Raw genomic sequence first — 27,730 nt, forward strand, 5'->3', positions numbered from 1 at the left:
TGAAACAGTATTCAGCAAAACCAGAACGGGGAAGTGGGAAGGGGTGGGTGGGAGGACAGGGGAAGAGAAGGGGGCTTGCGGGACTTTCGGGGAGTGGGGGGGCTAGAAAAGGGGAAATCATTTGAAATGTAAATGAATTATATCGAATAAAAAAAAAAAAAAAAAAGAAATTATCCCGCACTGACAAAGTGGTAGTAGTAGATTATTTTCTAAGAACCATGAAATCACTAGTCCTGGAAAGGTGGTTAGTGTTTCAGGACCAGACTACTGGTCTGCGCAATGGCACAGGTCCTACTGTTGAGTGGACCTTAAGTCCAACTATGTAGCTGTTGGTTGCTGCTGACATGTGAGAGGCACTTATTGCATGTTTACGCATGTCCTGCCATGCTTGGAATCAGAATGGTTAATAGCTGTTGCAGCTGAGTAGGGCTATTTCATTGCTTCCCTCTCCTAGATACTTGCATGGCATTTTATGGAACCATAGAAATTAGTGCAAAGTAAAGAAGTTTTCAGATCTAACCCAGGAATCAACTGAGCCCTGTGGCCTAAGTGTATCTTTAACAGTAGTGGCCAATTCTTAGTCCTTGAAGGGCAATCAAGGGCTACACCAATCATCTAAATTGTTTGGAGAATCATTTGGACTATACAGAGTAACTATACAAAAGGAGATTCTTTCTTTTCTTGTGTCCAGTACCCCAATACTGGGGGAATTTGTTTGTCTATGGTTCTTGTGGGGAACATTGTCAACCCAACTGACTTAACTTTTAACTTCCTATAATACACACACACACACACACACACACATCTGTGTGTATGTATAATGCATTATTATATATATTTTTTAATATTTTTATTTTCTATATTCTTTGTTTACATTCCAAATGACTTCCCCTTTCCCGGATCCCTCCTCCCCATATGTCCCATAAACCTTCTTCTCTCCATCCCTTCTCCAATCACCTCCCTCCTTTTTCTCTGTCCTTATATTCCCTTCCAATGCTAGATCAATCCTTTCCAGGATCAGGACCCTCTCCATACTTCTTCATGGGAGTCATTTGTTATGCAATTTGTACCTTGGGTATTCAGGGCTTCTGGGCTAATTAATATCCACTTATCAGAGATTGCATTCCATGTGTATTCTTTTGTGATTGGGTTACCTCACTTAGGATGATATTTTCCAGATCAAACCATTTGCCTAAAAATTTTGTGAATTCATTGTTTCTAATTGCTGAGTAGTATTCCATTGTGTAAATATACCACACTTTCTGTATCCATTCCTCCTTTGACGGGCATCTGGGTTCTTTCCAGTTTCTGGCTATTATAAATAAGGCTGCTATGAACATAAGTTAGACCCCAGGGAACCAAATAACCCTATTAAAAAGTTGGGTACAGATCTAAACAAAGAATTTTCACCTGAAGAAATTCGGATGGCCGAGAGGCACCTTAAGAAGTGCTCAACATCATTAGTCATTAGGGAAATGCAGATCAAAACAACCCTGAGATTTCACCTTACACCAGTCAGAATGGCTAAGGTCAAAAACTCAGGAGACAGCAGGTGTTGGCGAGGATGTGGAGAAAGAGGAACACTCCTCCACTGCTGGTGGGGCTGTAAGATGGTACAACCACTGTGGAAATCAGTCTGGAGGTTCCTCAGAAAACTGGACATGAGACTTCCAGAGGACCCTGCTATACCTCTCCTGGGCATATACCCAAAGGATTCCCCGGTATGCAATAAAGACACATGCTCCAGTATGTTCATAACATTATTATATTATATAATCATTTATTATAATGTTTATAATATTATATATAGTATGTATATGATGTATATGCATATATGTATATGTTATACATATGTATATGTATATATACATATGTATGCATGTATGCATGTATATCTAATAGATATAGTTATGTATATATAATAAATAGGTATAGGTATATACATGTATATGATGTATATGAATTATTTATATTAATTATAAGTATAATTTAGGTACATTTAAAATAATGATTCCTTGAAATTTTATCAAACAACTCTGTTGTTGGCTGTCCCTCATCCTTCCTTCTCTTTCTGTATATAAACATAACCTATGACCCAAATATACCATTCTTTGACATATGCCCAAAGGACTCTATTGATACTTTCTCAGCAATATTCACTGCCACCCTGTTCACAATTCCCAGGAAACAGAAGTCACTTAAATGTTCTTCAACAGATGCATGCATAACAAAAGGTGGTGCCTGTGTATGATGGTTCCTAATGAGCTGCAAAGATAAGTGAAATCATGGACATTTCAGGTGAATGGATAGACCTAGGAAAAACTGTATTGGTGGGGTAACCCAGAGCCTTCAAGGCAAGCACTGCATGCTCTCTCCCACCTATGGTTCCTTGCTCCAGATCTTTGGAAGTGAGTCACAGGATGGAGTTATACATAGGAGTTCTCACATTCTTAATCACTAAAAAGAAGGCAGGTATACTCTGAGTACAGAATATTCAAATCTTATGAACAGCAACACCTTCTGCTGCTTATAGCCCCCAAATTTAAGACACTTGTACTTTGATAAAAAATAGTGACAGTTGTTACTCAAAGCCATTTCTAGTCAGTATGAGCATAATTGTCATCTCAATATTACTCAGAATACTATCCTGTGAAAATACTCAGTCCAGAAGTGTTTTCTAGCTTCCCAGACTCCTAGTCACATACTTTTCCTTAAGGGCAGAAACTTCCTGGTGTCCACTATAAGAGCTAATTGGCTCTTAAGATCTGATTCTCTAACTCTCCCGTTGATTTTCTGTTGTTGCCCATAATTTTCCAAGACAGGTTGTTTTAACATAATCTCTATTGGTGGCATCCTCTGGAATAAGAAAGTACTATTTACTTAATAATTCATCATTAATTCTTTAAGAAAACATCAGTGAAAATATTGGGAATGCAATGGCTAGAGAACCAGCATGGTCAGCAGCTTGCTGGGAACCCACTTGACTTTTAAAAGACAGTAGGTAGACTTGAGAGTCTGGAGAGATTGAGTGGGAAGGGGTGGGTGGGAGGACAGGGGAAGAGAAGGGGACTTACGGGACTTTCGGGGAGTGTGGGGCTAGAAAAGAGGAAATCATTTGAAATGTAAATAAAAAATTATATCGAATTAAAAAAAAAAGATCAATCATAATAAAAAAAAAAAAACCAACCCTGAGATTTCACCTTACACCAGTCAGAATGGCTAAGATTAAAAATTCAGGAGACAGCAGGTGTTGGAGAGGGTGTGGAGAAAGAGGAACACTCCTCCACTGCTGGTGGGGTTGCAAATTGGTACAACCACTCTGGAAATCAGTCTGGCAGTTCCTCCGAAAACTGGGCACCTCACTTCCAGAAGATCCTGCTATACCACTCCTGGGCATATACCCAGAGGATTCCCCACCATGTAATAAGGATACATGCTCTACTATGTTCATAGCAGCCCTATTTATAATTGCCAGATGCTGGAAAGAACCCAGGTATCCCTCAACAGAAGAGTGGATGCAAAAAACGTGGTATATCTACACAATGGAGTACTATTCAGCCATTAGAAACAATGAATTCATGAAATTCTTAGGCAAATGGATGGAGCTAGAGAACATCATACTAAGTGAGGTAACCCAGACTCAAAAGGTGAATCATGGATATTCACTAATAAGTGGATATTAACCTAGAAACCTGGAATACCCAAAACTTAATCTACACATCAAATGAGGTACAAGAAGAAAGGAAGAGTGGCCCCTTGTTCTGGAAAGACTCAGTGAAGCAGTATTCAGCAAAACCAGAACGGGGAAGTGAGAAGAGGTGGGTGGGAGGACAGGGGGAGAGAAAGGGGCTTACGGGACTTTCGGGGAGTGGGGGGGCTAGGAAAGGGGAAATCATTTGAAATGTAAATAAAAAATATATCGAATAAAAAATGAAAAAAAAAATAAAAGAATAGGTAAAGCTCTTAAAGAGGACTCAAGTGCAGGAGTTCCCGGCACCTATGTTGTATGGCCCTCAACCACACATGGCTCTAACTCCAGGAGATCTACTAACTTCTTTGAGGTCTGTGTTCATCTGTACTTCATGCACACATACACATGTGCTCAAAGTTAAAAATAAAAGAATAAATCTTAAAAATATAAATAGCACACGATAACATTTAAAATCATTGACTTGAAATTTAGTTTGATTTTTAAATAATGTATATGGGGAGTGTAGTGTGTGTGTAGGGGTGTGGTTTTGTATGTCGGTGTGTGTGGTGTGGGTGGGTGGTATTTGTGGATGGTATAGTTTTTGTGTGAGGGTCTACTTTGTATGTGGGGGTATTGGGTGGGTAGTTTTTGTGTATGGGTATAGTGTGTATGTTTGAGTGCTACGGGGGAGGTTTGGGGTGTTGCAAAAAATTTCTTTGTAGAAATGCTGTAATGTGCACTGCTACATTGTCTCCAGGCCCTGGGCTAAATACTGTGATAAGCTAACTTAATTCTCAAAATAGCTACCAATCTTCACAATGGACACACCCAGGTTTATAATCTTAAGTGACTTAACTAAAAGCTTTTTTTTTTTTTTTTGTCTCTGTTGGCTTTGCTGATTGTTTGACTCTAGGTCTCTCACATTCCAAAGTGTTCGTTCATACACACACACACACACACACACACACACACAGAGAGAGAGAGAGAGAGAGAGAGAGAGAGAGAGAGAGAGAGAGAGAGAGAGAGAGAGATTTAAATAGGGACAAGAAGAAAGAGCAGCTGCTTTCAGAATAGCCAGTTTTTACATCTCTGTACAGTTTTGGTTTAACTAAATGAAAAACACATTTCTCCTGGAATCTTTACCCTTTAATTGTAAGAATCGACATAATACATGAGGAATGTGGATTTCTAGGCTGTTTACCTTAACATCAAAATGTCACATGCTAGAATCTGTTTGGGATCTGAGATGCCTCTGTCTTTAAAGTCCCGGGTTATCCCCCAATTCCAAACTACTTCCATTAATGAGTGTTATTGACATTTGATTAAAATTTGATTGAAAACAGTCACCTGATCAGTGAGAAACAGTTGTAAAATTTGTGATGTAATTGTTGCCTGTCACATGCATGCATCTGGAACACAAGGGCTCCAATGAGCTAGGCTGTGGTTGGCTCCTTCCTTGGCCTTCTTCCCAAATATCCCTGCTCCTTCCCACTAGCAATAATGTTATGGAATAAAATCCATGCCTGAAAAGGATTTCAGGAGAGCTCACCATCTTTCAAATTGAAAAGCATAATTATTTACTTTGTATAAAGATTTCCTGACAGTCAATAAAGACGGCCTGGTTACCCCAGCTCCCTGTCTAAGGAGATGTGGAGACACATGAAGAGAGTGAGTGCGCACTGCAGAAGTGCCCAGACAGGACAGGATCATGGTTTGGAGAAGCCAGAGGAAGATTATGATCCATGATTTGCTGGTAGAGATGAGAGAGGTAAGTCTTCCTGAAGGAGGTGACACTTGTAACCTAAGGATTAAAAGGCAAGCAGCATTGCACTAGGCAAAGAAAGCAAGAGATGTGAGAAAGAGATTTGAAAGAAAGCATTTTGAGAGGTGAGCATGTTAATAAGGACCAATAAATAAGAGACGGTGAAATGGGTGGTAGGACCCATTTAAAGCAATTTAACAAACAGGGCACAGGTCTTCACTCTCAAACATGGATGCAAGGAATATGAATACCAGATTACAAGGCATCCAGCATAGCTATAGGTCTGTCTGTCTGTCTGAAATTTACAATTGTGTGACAGACTCACTCAGACTGGTACAGGTGTCCCAGAGTACTTTCTGCAAGTGTTAAGAGTCTTCATAGCTAATGGGGGGCCATGACACCCCAACCTATGTCAGCTACAACTAATCAAGAACCATCTTGATGCCTGCTGATTGGTCATGGATAGCCTCTTAGTGTCACACTTGACACTTGAACATGTCTTCAGCTGGACAAAATGGACTTACAATGTGTTTTTAGCATCACTGGGGAGTCTAAGGTAGGATTATGTGAAGTGGTAGAGAGGGAACATGCTGGCACCCTGGCTTTTCTGGAAGATGTGTATGTTTGGGGTACAGGAGGGAAACAATCCTGCCTTCCAGATCCTCAGGGGATGGGACAGGAAGAGAAATCCTTTCTAAAGGAGGGTTGCAAGGCAATGCTATGTCCTGACAATATCAGATATGGGGTGGAGCAGCTACAGGGGTTCTGTGGCTCCCCCTGACATTGTGTGATGGGCTGCCTTTCAGAATTAGCCACACTGATACCCACCTGACAAGTCATGACTATGGCAGCAAACAGTGGCTGGGGCATCTCCCATGGACAGACTATCTCAGGGTACCCGCTCAAGCTCCAGTACAAACCAAACAACTCACTATGCCAACAGAAGGTGCTTTCAGATTAAAAGGCCAAAGCAAACATTTGTTCTTTTATATAAAAATAATTTTGTACATTAGCCAAGTGTCCCAGAGGACCCTTTAATGCAATTGTTCTTAATCTGTGGGTCGAACGAAACTCTTTGGCCCAGTGGGTGTTGAACAGCCCTCATTAGGGTTCCACCCGAAGACATGTTCAAGTGTGTCAAGTGTGACACTAAGAGACTATCCATGACCAATCAGCAGGCCTCAAGATGGTTCTTGATTAGTTGTAGCTGACACAGGTTGGGGTGTCATGATAGCTTCCATATCAGATGTTTACATTGTGATTCATAACAGTAGCAAAATTACAGCTATGAAATAGCAATGGAATAATATTGTGGTTGGGGTCACCACAGCATGAGGAACTGTATTAAAGGGTTGTAGTATTAGGGAGGTTGAGAACCACTGACTGAATGGAACTTGACTTAACTCTGACCTGTTTTCTCCCTAGTATCATATAACACAGGACAGGCAAGCAGGCAGCTGAACCCCAAAATAATATCTTTGGGTATCTGATACATGCCAGGCTAGGGCACTTCTGTCTTCACTGGCTTATTTACTCCTCCTCCTAACACTGTGGGGTTACTATCTCCCAATTGTGTGGGAGCAGCAGCTCAGGGACAGGGGCAATGACTCATTTGGTCTGCTAGAAGGAGGCAGGAGCATGTCATTATAGAACAGTAGCCTTCTTCTAGAGCCCAAGCACATGTATTATACTACGCCATGAACAGAAGGTGCCAAGACGTTTTGGGAGATCACATGCAACATCACACTTGAGGAATGGTTATATTGGGGACACTTAACACTGGCCTCTGATAAAAAAAAAACTGCTGGATGTGTCTTAGAAATATTTTAAAAGAAAAGAAATAACCCATTATCTAATGAGTAAAACTCATAGTTTATAATATAGTCCTTGAGACAAATTATAAAAGTGTGCCACATCCTAGAATAATCCCAAACAATGACCTGTTTATTTCAAGAAATATTTGATAAAATAACACAATACAAGCCGGCAATTGTTAAGAGCTTAAAGCCATAAGGATGTGCTTTAATGACCCTGCACCCTTCACATCAACCAGTGGACAAGGCTGAAAGGGCTGTAGGGCAGACATCCTTTGCTGGGAAGCAGGCCTGTGTCTATATCTACCCTGGCAAGATGTACTGGGTCAGCCAAGGTGATATGATGCATAGAACCTAGGTCTAAACACTTCGTGGTTTTGGTCCACTTAGGGGCAAAGATGACCTGCTATTGAAACACACTAGGCAACCAATTTAGTCAAAGAGCAGGGTGGAGGAGGACAATTTAAGCAGGGATAACTAACATGAAAGACTTTTAAAAGGCTGTAGGGTACTCTACCATTCTAGAAGTTTTCTAAAATATATAAAGATACAAGGAGTTTAAAATGAGCATTTTAATTGGGATTACATTTAATGGGATTACATGAGCATTTACATTGGGAGATATAAGGCCTCTCCCAGATATCACAGGCTATCAAATAAAAAAGTTTAGTGTTTGTCAGTAGGATCCTACAGAGCCCTCAAATACTACCAGCCATTTTGACTGCTTTCTCCTAGAACTTGCTAGCAAGACCTTCTGTTAAAGACACCACATATTGTGCCACCATTTTCAGTAGCCAGAACACAGGAACTACCAAAGTGTCCATTATGAATGAGTGGATAAAATAATTATGGTAAGTAAATATGGGGTATAATGTGGCCTTTAAAAAGGGGGGAGGGAGATTGGGCCATCTCCAACAACATAGGTAAAAACAAGAGGGCATTATGCTAAATAAAATTAGCCAGACATAGGAAAGGCAAATACTTTAGAATTCCATGCACAGAATCTAAACTCACAGAAATCAAGAGTAGAAAGCAAATACCAGGAGCTATGGTTGGTAAATGAGAATGTTGCTCAACGGGAATAAACTTGAAGTTATGACTTGACTAACTTCAGAAATCCTAAGGTATAGCATAATAGCTATAGTTAACATCAACATACTATGCAAAGTGAATAAATATGAAAACATCATTTGTAGCAGTCCTCTTGCTCCTCTGATTCCTAGGTCTTACCTGTCTCCACTACCATGATGCTCCCTGGGCCTTAGGTGTAAGAATCACCATTTGAAGATGGGCATTCCACAGTCACTTATCTGTACCTTAGACCAGTTGTAGTTCTCTGCATTTTTCAAAAAGAAGCTCTATGGATAAAGGGTAAGTGAGGCACTTACCTATGGGTAGAAGAATAGGGATTTAGGAACAATTTGATAGCATATCAATTTTGCAAAATGGTAGCAGTAGGTCTCATATAAGGTCTACAACATCTCCAACAATGGTTTTATGCAAGTTTTACAGTAACAATATGGCTCCTCTCCTGTTGCGGGTTCCTTAAGTCCATTCATACAGGTGTTGGCTATATCCAAGATATGAATGCCATGGTTGCCCATTTAGGCATATCATACTAGGCCAGTCATTATTGCAATCTTAAATTTATAGCTGAGTAGGAATAGTGTTAACTTTTCTCCCCAGGCAGCCTACATGGCACCTTCTGACACTCTGAAAGCTAGTCATCATGGAGAAAACTTCTGGGTTAGTAGCAGCTAGAATTGTCCAAGTCCTTTACCTAAGTGTGTGCTATCTTCTGCAATAGGGCCCCACCTTCTGATTTTGTAGACAACTAGGAGCAAGGCAAATAGCCTATATTATTTTGGGAGTCTCTCCAATCACTCTGATCAACAATTTGAAGTTATTGCATAGTTGGCATTGGGCTTTTGTTTGATAGTCTTTAGCTTCTGGCAGAACATTTCCCAGGTGGGGTACTTCCAATTAAATATACACAGACATATTTAAGAAAACTTATAAAATAGGCTTCTGTGTGGATTTTCAAGCAAACTTGGTGTTATTTACATGTACACTATGCTTTGCCCTCTGATTCTTCCCTAGAGATGACCCTTATGTTTTGTCTTACCCCTTCATAGCACTTACATTCTCCTATCTCCTTCTTTCTGCCCCCTCTCCAATGGCCGCCTTTTTTTTTCTTCCCTTCTATAGTTAACTCCAAGTTAAGCCTAAATTATCCAGTTACATTTCAGTTGCTTTCTTTTATATGCATAATTAATTAGCTCTCAAGCTTATTAAAATCTGAACTATATACATGTGTGTATGTATATATATATACACACATGTACATATATATACATATATATTACATACACCATTCCTCTGCAGCATGCAGTGCCTAAAAGAGCCACCATTATTAAGCATATTCCTGGTATCTAGATCCCAGCCCACACTAGCTACTTCCAGTAATAATTTGTTTGGGGTAATTTTCCTATTGAAGTGTGTTGTGTGATAGGTGCTCTGACACCTCTGAAGGCAAATCCCAAGCTCTTCTGGAAACTATTTTGTAAAAGAGAAACAGTCTTGAGGAAGGATTACCAAGGGGAATTTTGGAAGCTAGCCACCCAATTAGGCAGCTTTTCTTCTCCAAGGACCTGTAACTTGTGCTCACAGTTTCAGTATTTATATGGACACAGCCCTCGCACTCTGACATTTTTAGAAGAAATTTAGCTCTACCAGAGATCTGGGCTCAGTGACAACCACATTGGTCTCCTTGGAAAGCAAGGATACTCCCAGGAAAAGAGAGGGGTCCCTCCCTTAAACACGCTGCCTGTCACTTCTCATAAGTAAGATTGCTAAATGGACAGGAAAACACAATCTCTGTTCTAAATGTGGAAGATGAAGGAAAAGAGGGAGAGGAGAGAGGAAGAGAGTGATAGGGGGAGGAGGCTGGAGGGATGGTTTTTGGCTGAGCATTTAGGTAAGGATGAGAGAGATGAAGAGGAATGAGCTAATACAGAGAGGTCAGTGAGAGGACTCAGCCTGTGGAGGATCTGCCAGTAACCAGGGGGTAGAAAAGGAGACAAGGGCTCTTGTCCACATTTCCCTTTGACCGTATGAAAGACACAGAGACCTTTGAAGCAGAAAGAGTTGAGTTCAATTTCTGCCTTCATGGCTTTCAAGCTCAGAAGTCCTGGGCATTTTACTTTGCTTCTATGAAGTTTGTTTTCTTCTGTAAAATCCAGTTAACAAACCTTACCTCACAGCACTGTTATCATATCCCAGCTGGTACATTCCCCTGGAGGGGATACATTGATCTTAAGATAGATTGCCCTGGGATGGGTGGGGCTGAACTCTGGTTCTCTTATAATTTAGTTGTCTTGATGAAAGCCAGAGAGTAAAGCCACACCCCCCATGAGTCAGGGTGGAGCTTCCCAGAAGGAATGCGCTTCATGGTGGAGATTTATTATTGGACCAAACCAAGGTCAGTCCTGAGACAGGGCATGGAGACAGAGGAGGTAGCTGTATGGGGAAGGTCTCCTTAGGGGCATGTCTTCCTGTACAGAGGTAGAAGCTGTAAGACACTCAGGCTTGCTGTTTTTGCCAGGAGGTATATTATAGGGTACTTTTGCTGGTCAGAAGAAAGATGATTTCTTTAAGAGAAGCGCCATGCAGTAGTAAGGCAGGGGAGTCTGTTCCAGGCTTCCTTAGGCCTAGCAGTTATGAACACCACAGCAGCTAGTCTTTATTTTATGCTGCCAGTCTTGACTTTCCTGAAGCTTCTAGAAAGACTGAAGCCTACCGATACCATCCCTATGGGCTAATGACACTAAAGGAAAGATTTAGGGGGGGAGGTGAGAGTGACGGCCAAGAGAAACAAGTACAGGGTGAAAGAGGAAGGGAGGAATCTAGGCACACAGGCCTTGGCAGCAAGTAAGGGCCGGACTCTCGGGCTTGTGACTCCCAGGAAGGACTGATAAGGGCATGGTTTGCCTGCTCTATGACGCCTCAGAAAAGGAGGAAGCCATTTTGATCATCATTGGACTTTATGCAGCTGTTTGAAAGTAGGAATATGCTCCTTTTAACAGACATCTTTTCTAGTTACCATTTATTCCAGTCTAGAATCAAAAGCTAGTGAATTGCCTTCCAGTAAATGATTTTAAAAATTTAAATTTACCTTTTGTGTTTGAATGAGAAATGTTCTCCATACATTCATTGGTTCCCCAGGCAGGGTAGGCTTCGATGTGGGGCTTAGCTGAGGAAGTAGGTCAATGGAGGTGCCTTGAGTTTCTTAGCCCAAACCTACCTCATGGCTCCTTCTCTTCTTCCTTCTACTACCACGATTGTCCAACTAGGCCTCACTGTAGGTAAGTAACAGTTCTCCTTAATGGAATACATAGTTGCAGACATAGAGAAGGGAGTATTTAGGCAGGAAGGTTGTCACTGGCTAAGGAAAACATCAGAGCTTAAGATAATACAGCAAATTAAAATATATGTAGCATATGGACACATTATATTAAGCTCAATTAATATATGCCTAACAACTGCCATGTTCAGGGTCCAATATATAATTGATAAATGCTATGTAATGGGAATTCATTCAATTAAAATAACTCTAGCCTTTAATTGTTGCATATCTGATCACACTATGAACCCCAAAGATTGCGTTAGGGTGTGGCTCAGGCCTTAGCACACACCTTTAATCCCTCTGGATAGAATAGGGACAAACCCTTAGTATACACCTTCAATCTCAAACAGCAAAGGTAAAGTTAGTTTGTAGAAGGAAGCACCCATGTTTTAAAGTGATGTCTATACACTGTCAGACAAAGTGATGAATCAGAAAAAGATTTGACAAAATAGGATATGCCAAACTCTCATGAGAAAAGAGGAAAGAGAAGCAATTCAAGAGAGCAATGAAAAAGGAGGAGGCAGTTTTCCCTGGGAGGGTTTTACAAAGACAGGGGGAGAGAGCAGAGAGAACACACTAGACACAGGTGACTCAGCCAGAGAACCAGGAGCTGGAGAGGAAACCACATTGCCAAACTTAGTATGTGGCCAAGTAGAGCAATTCAGGAAAAGCAGAGAGAAGCCAGATTGAATCAGTTAGTGTGGAGAGGAGTTTTAAGTCAGATAAGCAGACCTGAACCAGTCATCCAGAGTTCAGAAAGAGCACTTATTTAGAAGCAGATCTCAGAGACTGAAAACATTCTAGGCTTAGGTAACATACAGAGGCTAGATCCTTCCAGTATTAGGCGTAGGTTAGCAGAACTTTTCTTCAAATCCACTGTGGTCATTTGTGGCCAACTCTCAGTAGCATATGATTGGAGATCTCTCTGTCCATTGGGAGCACCCATGGCTGCACCCCACAGTCCCACAGCACCTGGATATACCCCCTGCAGTAGTCCCCAGCCTGAGCTTCTGCTTAGCCTGTGGGCCAGCTCACTTGATTCTCTTAGGCATAGAAAAGAACTTCCAATGTCTAGAGTGGTGGTTGTGAACTGCCTTTCCACAGCTCCCTCTCCTCCCCCAGATACCTTTTACAAAGCCCTAATGCTCCCAACTATTTTCTTTTTCCCACAGATCTCTCTTCATTATACTGTTGCCCACCAGCACTTCCATCTGGCCTTCTGACAGGAAGGTAGGAAATGCCCATGCACACCAGCAAGGCTCTCAAATTGGCAAAGACCTATAATTCCTTTGTAAAATAACATTGTCAACTCTTTGGTGAGTTAGGTTTCACAAGATGCTTGTGTGAGGGTAAGTTGTTTAATCACTTCTGAAGGTGATATGCTAAACTGTCACACACCCTTAAACATCTGTATCCCCAGCCAGATTTTACTGAGAGCAACTTTCTTATGAGTCTCACAAAATATAAACTAAAAACATCACTCAACCTTACTAGTAATAAAAGAAAGGACAGAGAAGATGCACCTAACCCTAGACAGACTTGAGGCCTCAGGGAGTTGGGGAGGCTGGAGAGTGGAGTGGGGGTGGGGACATCATCTTGGAGACTAGGGGGGGTGGGAAGAAATGGGATGAGGAATTATGGGAGGGTGGACTAGGATGGGGGTAACGACCGGACTGCAAAAAAAATAAAAGTAATAAAAAAAAGTCAAATTAAAACACCATGGTTTTCTATTTTCATTCACCAGATTATAAAAGTTTAAAGGATTCATATAGTAGGAAAGGTATAGAGAGATGAAGAACTTTAGAAAACATGTATCTGTGTACATATCTGTGGGGGGGGGAGTGTGTGAACTAATGTACAATGAAATTCAGAAGCAGATGTCAAATTTCCTACAGCTGGGGTTCCGGGTACTTTTGAGCCCTCTGACATGGGTGTTGTGAGCCAGACTTGGGTTATCTGGATGTATAGCACATGCTCTTAACTGCTAAGCCATCTCTCCAGCCCTGAGACGGGCATTTTATACATAGCTTGTTTGAATACAAATTGGCCCAGCACTTAAAGACTCTTATTGAGTATTATATATTAATGATATTTGTTTTCTTTGAACCAACAGCCCAAATTATAAGGTCTATCATAGAGAAACAAAAACCTTGCACATAAAGATACACATGGATACTTAATACATCATTAGTAAATTCAAAGACTCAACCTTATGGGAAGTAATCTACTATGGCATATTCATAATGTGGAATACTACACAGTCATTTTAAAGGAATTAAAGCTGCATGCATTCTCTTAGCACAGTGCTTGAAATATATATTAAATGAACATAATGATTTCAGAGGAATGTGTAGCATTTGGTTTCTGTTGCTATCAACGATTACTGGAAACTTGGTAATTTATAACATTATTTTTCCTTGAAAAGTGAATAAAAATTCAATTTTCTACTTTTTTCCTAATGAGTATTTATTAGGGCCTCCCTAGGTCTGTGCCAAGCACTAGAAACCTAATTGTGAGAAGCCCAGATCCCGCCTCCTGTAGATTATTGACATACTGAGCATCACAGAAGGAAATAGAGCCAAAGAAGTGGCAGAGGGAAAGGAAGGATGATATCCACTTTCCTTTTTCTTTTCTAACCTCTACTTGCTTGAACAGTTTCAATAAACATTTATCACTTTTATGAGTGCATGCACTGCAATGATTATTTACATATTTATTTTTGGCAACTTGGCCCAAGCTACAGTCATCCAAGAGGAAGAAGCTTGGATTGAGAGAATGGCCCAAAACTATTGGTCTGTGCATAAGACTCTAGAGCATTTTCCTTATTGATGTTGACACAGAAAGGCCCACTTCGCTGTGGGTGGTGTCATCCCTGGTCGAGTGGTCCTAGGGTGTATGAGAAAGCAGGGTGAGCAACCATGGAGAACAGGCCAGTAAGCAGTCTCCCCCCCTGGCCTTGGCTTCAGTTCCTGCCTTCAGGCTCCTGATACTGGAAGTGGCAAATTGCAGCAAAACCCATAAGCATCTAACAACTGCTTTACAAATAAAGGATAGTCTTAGAATAGAATAAATAAAATTAAAAATCATATTTTCATGTTTTTGTAAGTTGAGAAAACAATATAATTTTGTAGCAAACATTTATCTGTTTACTATAATCTCTACTTCCACAGAACATGTAGCTATGTTGGTATATAGGAAAAAGCACTGAGAAGAGATATCCAGAACAGAATAGGTTTTCTGAAATTGGTGCTCCAGGCCACAGAGCCACCTCAAGGTAGAACAGGACCACTGGCCTAATGGATTCTCACTATGTTTTCCAGCCCTTCACCACATCAGCCATACACACACACACACACACACACACACACACACACACCCCTCTAGGATTTTTTATTGCCCTCAAATTATTCTCGCCAGGAACAACTCAAGAGCAATGAATAAGTTCTAATCAGCTTCCATCCCCAATCTCACAGAAGTGACCTTCCCTAACCCCTTGGAAGCCCCTTACATGTCCACCAAAATTTGTCTTTTGTTTTAGTAGAAATTAGCTGTTACTCTTCAGAGGCAATAGACAGCATGGCCCAAAGGAGACCTAAAAAGGCTCAGCGTGTCTGTCCTGAGGCCCCACAGAAACCTCTTTCTTGCCTGCTCTTCTTCCTTCCTGATCTAGGCTCTCCTTGGTTTTGGTCCCATGCTCATTCATTTTCATCAAAGGTTTAATTATGTTCCAGGATTCTGATCGCTGGTTTATTAAATGTTGAAGCCCATAAATGCAGAATGATGATTTCTCAGTAATGAGCGTCATTCAGAAGGAGAGGAGCGGCTCCAGCCTGGGTGTAATCTCCCGGAGTTTGGCATCAGCCGTTTTATCTCTGGCAGGCTTAATCGTGGTTTTGGCTTCTCAAGCACTCGACCTACTGGATTGTCTAAGGTCAGAAGGGATGCCCCAAATTAATTTTAAAGACACGTGGCTGCTAGTAGTGTACAGTGTTTGCTCACAATATTAAAAACAGCTCCTTTGATTTCTCCTCAGATTATGAGCCAAAATAAGTTAGCTTGAAATGATAGCAGTGACATCCTAGTGTAAGAGAAAAATAAACAGGCACTGCTATGTTTATAAGATAAAGCAAATCTTGGAGAAAACCTGCATTAAAACCAAACAAAATAGACAGCTGAGGTTGTGAGGGAGGGGCGAGAGAGGAAAAGGGAAACATATGACCAAATACATATTATGCAATTAAAAAATAAATAAAAATGGAAGAAAATAAAAACATCTCCCAGCTAAGGCTAAAACCTCCCACACAAATACAAGACTGAATGAGTAGAGAATGAGTCATATTCTATGCATTTATTCAGTGTTTCCTATGTATAAAACATAGTTTTAGATATTATGAGGAGTCAAACAATGGTTTCCTGGTTGGGGTTCTGGGATAAGGCAAGAGATAAGAGAATGTATTAACACTAACAGTGTAGCATGATTATCAGAAATATGACAAAGGCCTACTATCTTTGAGTGAGGGGCTGGTTTTCATGTAGACATCAGGAAAGGACCAAAGTAGTAATTTATACTAGCTTTTAAATACAGATTTTAAAAGACTTCCTACTCTGCTTACACAAGAAACAAAACCACAACTGTAGCAAATATATTCTCTAATAAGCTGAAACATTGAGAGATAAATTTAAAAAAGAAAAAAAGCCATCGTCATTGAGTACCCCAATTGGCTATCAAAACCAAATGGTCAGCACTGAACACATACATACAGCTAACAGTACACAGACTGAGCAGGCTATATTTATGTACTTAGGTATATGTATGTATAGTCAGATACATCTATGTGTATAATATCAATAAATGAGGAGAGAGGAGGGGGAAGTAATGAGAAGGGAAAGAAAGGGGAAGGAGGGGAAAGAGGGGGAAAGGAGAAGGCAGAAGCTTTTCTTTTCTTTTTGTGAGTCTTCGACATCTGGTTTTAAGCCCATGTAAAACCTGACTTCTGCTTGACCTTGACTCTGTAAGAATGTCTTAGTTGGGGTTTTATTGCTGTAAGAGACATTTTGGGCCCGGCAACTCTTATAAATGGAAATACTGAATTGGGGCTGGCTTACAGTTTCAGGAGTTTTGTGCATTATCATTATGGCTGAGGGCATGGCAGTGCACAGGTGTCAGATATGGTACTGGAGGAACCAAAAGTTCTCATCTTGATCTGTAGGCAGCAGGAGACTGTGCCACACTGGGCGTAGCTTGCACACAAGAGACCTCAAAGTCCCTCCCCACAGTGACACACTTCTTCTAACAAGGCCATACCCCCTAACAGTGCCACTTCCTGTGGGCCAAGCATTCAAACACATGAATCTAGGGAGGTCATACCTATTCAAATCACCATAACTTCCTTCTGATACATATCTTCAGTCTAATCAAATTTCAATACACATTTTGTTTGTTTTGTGTCTACTACCATGCTACCAAGTGATCCTTGACTGAATACCTGTCAGGTGTTTCCTTTTCCTTCAGTCAAGCTGAAGGAAAGTCATGCTTTTCTACCAAATTTAAGCTGAAAGAGACATAACAGCTGTTTTAGTAGGAAGCATGATGGCCTATTGTACCCTGTGTCAACAGCAAGATTATTATCACTATTGGATATATCTTTCAAGTGTCAAGATCAGAAATTTTGTTTTCTTTTTTTTTTTTGTCTTTTTTTGTCTTTTTTTATTCGATATATTTTTTATTTACATTTCAAATGATTTCCCCTTTTCTAGCCCCCCACTCCCCGAAAGTCCCATAAGCCCCCTTTTCTCCCCCTGTCCTCCCACCCACCCCTTCCCACTTCCCCGTTCTGGTTTTGCCCTATACTTCTTCACTGAGTCTTTCTAGAACAAGGGGCCACTCCTCCTTTCTTCTTGTACCTCATTTGATGTATGTGTTTCTCTTTAGACAGGAAAGGAAGAAACAAAGAAAATGTAAAATCCCACCCATCTAACCACTCACCTTGAGCATTACTTCTGGAGTGAAGGATGACACCAGCAATAGACAACAAACTCCTCGTCTGCTATCATGGAAAGGGGTGGACTTTAGAATGAGAATGGACATCACGGGTCCTTCCATGTCTCTGCTGTGAGGCCTTGGAAATTGGAGCCTAATATTGAATCACATAGGCTAAAATAAACTGGGTTACTGAGGTTACTAAATGAAATAATGTAATGCATACACATGGAAAAATTAGCCAAAGGTATTAATTCCTCCCCCAAACTCCTAGCTCCTTGCTTTCCCTTGGTTCAGGAATCAGGTATCTCTGATTGCCATATTTTCTAAGATTGAAGCTATTCCTTACTTTTCTCTTTCTAATGCCACAGAATCCAGACAGAGGCCCACAAGAGATCATAGGGTCTAGATAGAAAAAGTACCAGGAGAAAGTGACATAGCCCTGGAGTAGGGGAGGGTATAGAAGAATCCTTAGCATATAAAAGCTATCAGAGGCAGAAATTGCAACCATTAAGACCAATCATTGAGATATTTTATGACTATAAATACTAACTCTGCAAATTACCATGTTAATGTGCTGTTTGGAGACACAGCCCTCACTAACGTCATGTAGTAGACCCCTGAACTGTTTGTGCATTAGCTAATGGGTTTTATATGTATAGTTCTTTAAGATAACAATATGGCCATTTACAATGTAATGTTGATTAAACATGACCATATGTTAGAATTGTATAATTATAAAAACTGACCAGTCTTTTCTCTGAAGACCTTATAATCCAGTCTGAACTGTTTAAGAGATACATTCACACATACACCTGAGGGACTATAAAGGAAAGCAATTAAAAAATTTAACTATGAACAAAATCACAAATTATTATGAAGTATTCATTATGTACAGCAAATGAAGACTTTTTTATCTTTAATTTTAAAATCATTCATTATAAAAAGAGCAAGAGACTTCTGGAAGGATTAATACTGGGTTCAGAAGTTGAGGTTGTCATTATTATTATTATTATTATTGTCATTATTATTATTGTTGTTGTTATTACTTTGATTGTATGCCAAGTCATTAATGGTTGAGCCATCTCTCCAGCTTCCCCCATTCTTTTAAGTTTGAATAGTCAAATACTTTTATTTTTTATGTATTTTTTATCAGATATTTGCTTCATTTACATTTGAAAAGGTATCGCCTTTTCTTGTTATCCCGACTAAAATCCCCTATCCTAACCAATCATATTTATATCTTTGGAATTGAATCATCCCTTAATAATAGATTTGGTTGGTTTATTGACTCTTCGGTTGGTCTGTCTATTAATTCATAAAACAAGGGGTATTTCATACTATATTCCAAGCAATAGAAATACACAGAGGAGAAAATAAGCTTTTGCACACATAGGAGTTTGTGGATAAGACAGACTTCACTTAAGTGCTCATTAATAGAAGAGAGAGGGGGTAGATGTTGAACCGGGCTTAGGCTTTGAAAATTCCAAGGGCCCCACACTCACTTCCAGTGATGTTGGGAGGACAAACGTCCTTTTTTTTTTTCTTTACTTTTTCCAAGGGAGGTATTCAGATGTACCACAAAATTCACATTGATTTTTGTACACACATTACTGTTTCATCATAGTATAAAAGAGACCATATCATGACAATGGGAGGAATGTTATTTTCTGATAAATGGAAACTTAAACTGCAGAATTTAGAACCCATTCTTTGTATAACATTAGTTAGAGCCACAGTTCTTACTTGCTATTTGACGGGGAAGTGCTGAGGCACAGGGGAGGACATTTTATTAGAAACTATCAAGCTAAGAGGCTACTATGGGGAAGGCAGAAGAGTCTGGGCTCCCCTTGCACTTACACGTCCTTCTCAGTGACATCCCCAAACAAGCTCAGGTTCATCTGTGATGAAAGCCTATCACCATTGAAGATCCCGTCTGAAATATGTACTTCAGAGAATAATTCAGCCTCAGTGATTTAAAATCTCTATCAAAATAAACTCAGTGAGCCAACGTGTGCTAAGCACAATGGTGCATGCATATTGAGCCTCTAGGGTGTGGTCTAATACATATACTTTACATAGGAACATAGCAAAAATCTGCAATATAAGGAGGTCACGTGAACAGCCCAGCACACAAAAATACTAAAACAGGAGTCAGACAGCTTTCTACTCAGAACCCTGAAAACTAATTCTCTATTTTTTTGACCTTGAATTGGCCATCTTTACACTGCAGAATGGATACCCACACTTTATCCAAAGATCCTTGGAGTCATTTTTGGAAATTCCTTGCCCATGCCTCTATCTTGAGGTATTGCCCACAACATTTTCAGAGTCTCAGGTTTTACATTAAGGCCTCTGATTCCATTAAATTGATTTTGGACTAGGTGAGAGACAGGAATCTGGTTTTATTCTTCTACAAGTGGACATCTAATTACTTAGCAGTATTTATATACTAGGATCTTTTCACTGGTGTCCTTCATAATTTCTTTCTTTGCTATTTTTGTTGTTCTTGTTTAGTTTGTTGTTTCTGTTTTAAGTTTTTGAGAATTTCATGAGTTCACACACTCTCCTGCTCTCTCATCCTCTTGAATTCCCAAGTTTCCCTCACTACCCCCTTTCAAATTCCTGACATCTTGTATAATTATGTTGTAGTATATACAGCCTCCTATTTACACACACACACACACACACACACACACACACACACAAGCACATCCAATTGGTGTTGCTCATATATACCTATGTTTAGATGTTTAGGGATGACCATATAGGATTAGAAAATCTATCAGAGTCCTCATCCCTGAAGAAAACTGATTCTAATTTGCTTAATAGCCATTGGTAGTCTGTAGCAGTTCATTTAAGGATGATGCATTATGACATTTCCTCCCATCTATGCTGGCATGTGATCTTGTGCAAGTCTTGGGCAGGCAACCACATGGTTGCTATTTCATGAGTGTAGCATCCACGTTATGTCTAGAAGACACCATCTCACAGTCACTGTTCTGGTCCTCTGGCTTTTATTCTGATACTATTTCTGTCATGTTCCCTGATCCTTCAATGGAGAGATTGTCTGTAGATGTATCAATTGAGGCTGGAATTTTGGGGCTGTAAATGTCTACATGAAAAAACTAGAGTTGGAGCTAAAGATATGGGTCAGTAGTTAAGAATAATGGCTGCTCTTCCAGAGAACTTGTGTTCAATTCCCAGCACCCACATGGTGACTCAGAACCATTTGTAATTCCAGTTCTAGGGGACCCAATGCTTTTTTTCTGGATTCCGTGGGCTCCCAGCCTGCCCTCAATACATGAACATACATGCATACAAAACATCCACGTGCATTAAACAGTAAATAAATATTGATTGATTGATCTTAAATAAATAACTTACGAATACTTAAGGATTTAGAAAACCAAGAAAATGTCAAACCCCCAAATCAGTAGACAGAAAGAAATAATAAAAAGAATGTAGTATAAATCAATGCAAAAACATTATAAAGAATCAATGAAACAGAGTTGGTTCTTTGAAAATACAAACAAAATTGGGAAACACTTAGTTAGACTAACCAAAAGAAATAGAAAGAAGATCCAGTACAATATTAGAGAAAAAGATAACCTACAACAGATACTAATAAAATTCAGAGGATCATTAAGGCATTGTTTGAAATACTATATTCCAATAAAGTAGAAAATCTAAAAGAAGCAGGTAAGTTTCTAAGCGCATATGTCCTGCCAAAATTAAATCAAGGTATGAAATGCAAGTGATGATTATAAATCTCCCAACTAATAATGTAAGCCAAAGCTCAGTATTGCTCCGACACCAAAACTAGATAAAGACAATATAAAAGAAGGAAATTACAGTTTCATCTTCATGACGAACATGGATACAAACAGGTCAGTAGCACACTGGGAAACCAACTTTACCGAGACATTAGGAAGATCATTCACAAGAATCATGTTGCCTTTATTCCAGAGTGCGCTGTTTTAATCCTTCCTTTGTTGCGGTCAGACTGGCCTGGATATTGCCATCCCAGCATACTGTTTATATTTCAGGCAAGACTACCATGGCTTCACTAGTAAATAAAGGCCACTCTGGTTGTGGTCTGGGTCCTCTTGCTAGCCTGTGAGCACTGCTCACAGCACCTGGAGTAGCGTGTAGAGACCCACTGTCATCTGCTGCAACATTTATAAGTTCCCTGTTCAGCTTTGGATGGGAAAGGAGATGAATGCTGACAGCGTCTTCTCTTTCTTTTTGCTTCACTGGGTCTAAACCAAATGTAGTTATTCCCCTTTCCCCCAATTATGCATATTCTTTGTTTTAAAAAGCACTAGAAATGAGCATTCTCTGAATCCTGCCTCTAAATGCCCCAGAGAGAGGGGGAGAGAGAGGGAGAGAGAATTTCTGTCACCTGATTAGATCATATGACTGTACTTGCCCAATAAACATTGACTAGGGCAGAAGGCTTGTGTAAGACATTTTATTTGCCAGGCTTATTCCATAAAGAAGCAAAGTCCTCAGAAAATGAGTTGCATACATTTTGGGCATAGCTTAGTGCAGGGACATGTTAGTGATACCAGCAATAAAGTTAATGCCTTGCCTGGCTTTTGTGCTTCACAGATTCAAACCATTCCCATGATAATTTTTAACCCCTTACATCTACCAAGGGAATGAATAGTGTTCATATTCATTAAATATTGAGGATGTTGAGGTTCAGAAGAATTAGATTTTTTTTCTGTGCCTATACTACCTTAGAGTCCAGTGCTGAGACCAAAATAAGGTTCCCATAAAATTATAAGAGTGAGACAGTTTTTCCCATATTCTGGTGTGTAGTACAGAGAGACCAATGAGAATTCATTCAAAGTGACATAGCCAGTAATGGCACAGCAGATCTCCACAGATTCCTCTTATTCCAAACCCAATAGCGAAGCAGTAAGAGACAGTAGGGTGCAGGATACTATTCAGGGGATGTAACTGTTTTTCATCTTGAAGGGGAGATAAGTGATAAGAAAGGCAAAGAGGAGGGCTACATAGGACTCAGTGCAAATTTTTATAATGCTTGAACAATATTGATAATCTAGCCTTCCAAGGCCAGGAAACCCATGGATTGGTGGGGTGTGGAGTAGAGGCAGAAAGTCAACTTGCAGAGGTCAGCTCAATGTCACACTATGTCATCTGTGTGACTTCTCTTTCCACAATCCTCTCCCTACACAGAGAGAAAAGTGATGGCATTATTTAAGCAGATAGACAGAAGCTTGGCTGAGAATCTCCTCAAGCTTCCCAGCTCTGTGATCTATGATTTTAATAAGCTGTGCAATGCCAGGAGATGGTGTATAGTTGTCTCTGGTGCTGCACTCTCACCCATTCCCAAGGGTGGCAGCAACTGTGAGTTAAATTCATTTTGAAGATTTCATTCTCAGTAGGTCATGGTTGCAGGAAATACCCAATAGTCCAGCATGTCTTGCAGAGTGGGACACTGTGTTTATGATGGATGTCCTGGTGGGTCTCTGCTAATCACTGGTATTCTAACTTGACACAGGCTTGGCGAAGGTATGATCTCACTCCCAGTAGATGGCCAGAGGACCAATACATTGGATAGGCATCAGTCCTACACTCAGCCCCAGCATATTGCCAAGTGCATCAAAGTATTCGAGAGGTGCTTGGTTCAAGAAGCTAACAATACCCCATAAAAAGAAGGGTAAGCTTAACACTGTTCAGGAGATTTTCTTTTCTTTTGATATTTATTTGATTATATTGATTATATTTAAATGATATTTCCATTTAAAATGTTTTAAAAGAGAAATTTCATTAACTTCTGGCATATCACCTGGGCGTTAGAGTTGATTTTAAAGGAGTAACACACCAATCAGTTCAGCTTTGCCCTTAAGTGGGATCAAAGATGTCCCTGGCTATAGAGAGATGAATTTCTAGCTTGATGGGTAGGAGAGGCAGACTCAAGCCCTCACATACCACTACTCATCTTGGGTGAGTTTGGGGGTAGGAATGTTCTCTTAGGTCTTTAATTAAGAAGCCAAGGTAGCATCCTCCCAACAGTCTGTGAATCACAACCCACAACACAGTGCAAGGCTTATCAAGGAATGGGTAGTTCACTTGAACAAGGCACCTTCCTGCCGACGTGGTTGCTACCCTCAATGTCTAAGCGTAAGAACTTTGTCTCTAATACCCCTCCCATTTGTGACTACTTTGCTGTGAAATTACCTAATCCCAGTCCAGCTCTTCATCCTTGGCTTGCTGTGACTTGTAATTTAGTCCCATTTAGAATGCCAGCATTGTTGATCTCTCCCTGTTACTTTCTTCCATTCTCTGCAGCCATCTGAATAAAGCCACTTAAGTCCCATAGAGGAATTAGAAAGAAATGAAAGACTCTTCTGGAAGCACAGCCACAGTTTGGTGGCTAAGGCATTGTTCCAGTGACCTTGAGTCTGATCCTTGAAAGCATTGTCCCTTTTCTTGTTCTGCTGTGACTCCAAGTTTTGCAAGCCATTCAATTTGTTCCCTCTTCTATCATGAGTCCCTAAGCTTAGTCCCGATATTGAAGGTCAAAAGCAATTTGCCATGATGCCGGGAGCATTTATCCCCACACCATTGCACAGCTTTCTGATTCCTGGGTCAACATTCACCTTTCATCCCAAGTAAAAATGTCATTTATCCTACAGAGTACCTATCAGAAGACCTACCCAGCATCTTTCTACCCTGGGTCCTCAACTAACAAACATGTCTACTTTGCTGCAGATCTTTGTCTTACCAGATGCTCACTAGGCTAGATCCTTAATGGGTACCTACACTCACAATGAATAGTGGAGGAATTATGTTTTTTTTTTTTCTGGAATCCTTTTACACAGCCCTCAGAAGAGCTGCTTCCTAAATAGAACTGCATTTCCCCTCTCAGAGGACATTAAAATGGGACATCTGTTCCCTAGTGGGAGACTCACTGCCTCATGGCTGTAATGATAGTGATGGAGGCCACTATCACTTTCCCCATACCAAGTTACTTATGGAAACATTTGCCTGCTGATTTTTCTTTTTAACACATACAATAAAACATAGCTGTTTCCATCAACATTTTAGGTTTTAGGTTTCTGTGGGATTACAAAGGACATATAGGTTAAAGCTTATAAAAATAGGCTTAGAGATAGAGGTGTGTGTGTGTGTGTGTGTGTGTGTGTGTGTGTGTGTGTGCATCCCCATTCTCCATTCTTTTCACATAAAGTTTACCCTTAAATCATAAAAGTAAAGGCTAGGTCCATTCTGTCCAGTGATCCTAAAGAAATGGCACTCTTCCAGAAGGCAGCAGAGAGGATGCTGTTGTCCAGTCAATAGTCAATTGTGTTGTCCACACAATGAGTGGTTATACTAATCTTTAACAATAGGATCACTCCCTGGGCATTGCTTTCAAGGACATCACATTTTTTAAAGATGGTCAGTTACCAGGCAAATTAACAGTGCTGAATTTATGACACATCAGAGGACAGAAATTATTTCAACTTTCAGAATAGAAATGTGTCCAGTATGATCCACTCTCAGCCAGATCAGATTCCCACTCCCAGTCTGTAAACCCATTACCTAAAGTTTCACCTTAATGCTACAGGGATGTATTACATACTTTGTTAAATGCCATTCCTTCTATGTTTAGAGATACTAATTTTTCTTTATCATGTTTGAGACGGTAAGGACCTTTAAGCATAAAATATGAAATCTATGATGGCGGAGATGGCTCAGAGCCTGCATCAGTGAAGCACGGAGGAGCCATGGAGCTGAAATATCCTACACTTCATCGGCACTGTGCCCTAGGGACTGAACTCAGAAAACTCATACCTTGAAAAAGCCATCATAAATATTTAGTGAGCTGATAATCGAGGCAGAGCTGATGTAGAGCAGAGGCAGTAAATTCTACTCTTAAGACGTAGGAGAAATATTTTTCTTGGTTGAAATAATTTATGAGTACTGTGGGGGTAGAAAAGACGAGGAGTGAAGAACTGAACTGGTGATTTGTTATGATTCTTATTTCTAAGACTTGAATATATTCCAGAGTGCTTTCTGTACACTGCAGCACTCTGTGTGTTTGTGTGTATGTGTGTATGTGTGCATGCATGTGCATGTGCTAGTGTGAGTGCATGCATGCCTGCATGCATGCCTGCATGCATGCCTGCAAATCATCTGCCATTCTTAAACAATGGAAACAAAATACAATACAATTTCATGGAAACTTCATTCTAGGTTATATTCCAAGGTTTGATTCCTTCTGCTTCCATGTTGCTTGCTCTTTGAATAATCAGTGCAGAGGTCATCTCTACAGCCTACAAAACTCTTCATATTCTACATTTCTGTCTCTGGTTTCAAAATTCCGAGAAGGAAATTTGGTGACAAATGAAGAAACTGAGCCCAAATAATCTATTGTTACTTGTTATTGTTCAGCTAGGCATGAACTTCTAGAAAAACTAAGGCTATCTATAATTTTGCATATTATAAAATATCTTCATGCTACCTGGTACATATTAACAATGGTCAGAACCTATTTGAATAGCTCATTGTTTCTCCAGTGCATTTTAGAGTATTTGTTGGGGGGCTGGAGAGATGGCTCAGTGGTTAAGAGCACTGACTGCTCTTCTAAAGGTTCTGAGTTCAAATCCCAGCAACCACATGGTGGCTGACAACCATCTGTAGAGTATTTGTTTCCTACAAAATACCCTTCAAACAAAGGATCTGTATGCCATGAGGCTGAGCAATGTAACTCTTCTGAGAGACTCATAATACAGGAAAGCATTCCAAACACTCTGAGATGCTCTGCAGAAAAACAGTTGGTTTGCATCTGGTCCAAAAGAAACCAGGGACAAATGGCTACCTATGGTGCCTATTTAGCATACTGAAGTACATGCTGGGCCCCCAGGCTCTCAGTATTCCCAGTGCCTGTTAGAGAGTCCATGCTGGCATTCTGACTCATCTTAACTCTTCTCAACATGCCTTCCTCTCTCCAGCCTCTCATTTCTATACAACCCTGCCATTCTGGCGCTCTCTCCTGGCCCCCTCTCTTCTTTTCTTCTCTCACTCTGCACAATCCCTTCTCATGGCCTTCTTCAGTCAACACTAATCTCTCTGTGCTCTGGACTCTTCCAGATGCCTCTGGCTGTATCCATTCAGCCTGGTTTTATTTAACCCAGGACTTCCCAAACTAATTGGACTTCTAACTTTGTTGATCCTCCCCTTTCAACCTCCAGAACACAGGCTTGTACCAACCACTCCTGATTCTGAGTAGCTGCAAGGAAAGTTGTCATCTTTCAATTTTCCACGCCACTGTTTACCATGTCCCCTGCTTCCTTTGCTCTCTCTCTCTTTTTTTTTTTTGATGTTGGCAGTAGAGTTTATTCTTTGAATCAACCCAGTACAATTATAACAAAATGTTTATTTCATAATACATGAAAAATTCAGTTTTAAAAATTAAAATCTTCAGTAATGTACATTTTATTTTTCCTGACTCCCCCAACTTAATAAAAACATTAACCTAGAGTCAATCCAGAGTTAAAAATATTATAAGAAAATATCTCACTATGATTCCTGACTGTTCTTGAACTCTGTGAACTCCAGTAAAATTCTTTCTTTCTTTCTTTCTTTCTTTTTCTCTTTTTTCTTTTTCTCTTTTTTCTTTTTTTCTTTTTCCTTTTTTCTTTCTTTCTTTCTTTCTTTCTTTCTTTCTTTCTTTCTTTCTTTCTTTTTTTCTTTTCTATATTATTTGTTTACATTCCAAATGCTTTCCCCTTTCCCGGTTCCCCCCTCCCCATATATCCCATAAGCCCTCTTCTCTCCACCCATTCCCTAATTACCTCCCTCCCATTTCTCTGTCCTGGTATCCCCCTACAATGCTGGATCAAGCCTTTCCAGGACCAGGGCCCTCTCCTTCCTTCTTCATGGGAATCATTTGATATGCTAATTGTGTCTTGAGTATTCAGAGCTCCTGGGCTAATTAATATCCACTTGTCAGTGATTGCATACCATGTGTATTCTTTTGTGATTGGGTTACCTCACTTAGGATGATATTTTCCAGTTCTAACCATTTGCCTAAAAATTT

Source organism: Apodemus sylvaticus, chromosome 7 (genome assembly GCF_947179515.1).
Source record: "Apodemus sylvaticus chromosome 7, mApoSyl1.1, whole genome shotgun sequence".
In the NCBI taxonomy this organism is placed as follows: domain Eukaryota; kingdom Metazoa; phylum Chordata; class Mammalia; order Rodentia; family Muridae; genus Apodemus; species Apodemus sylvaticus.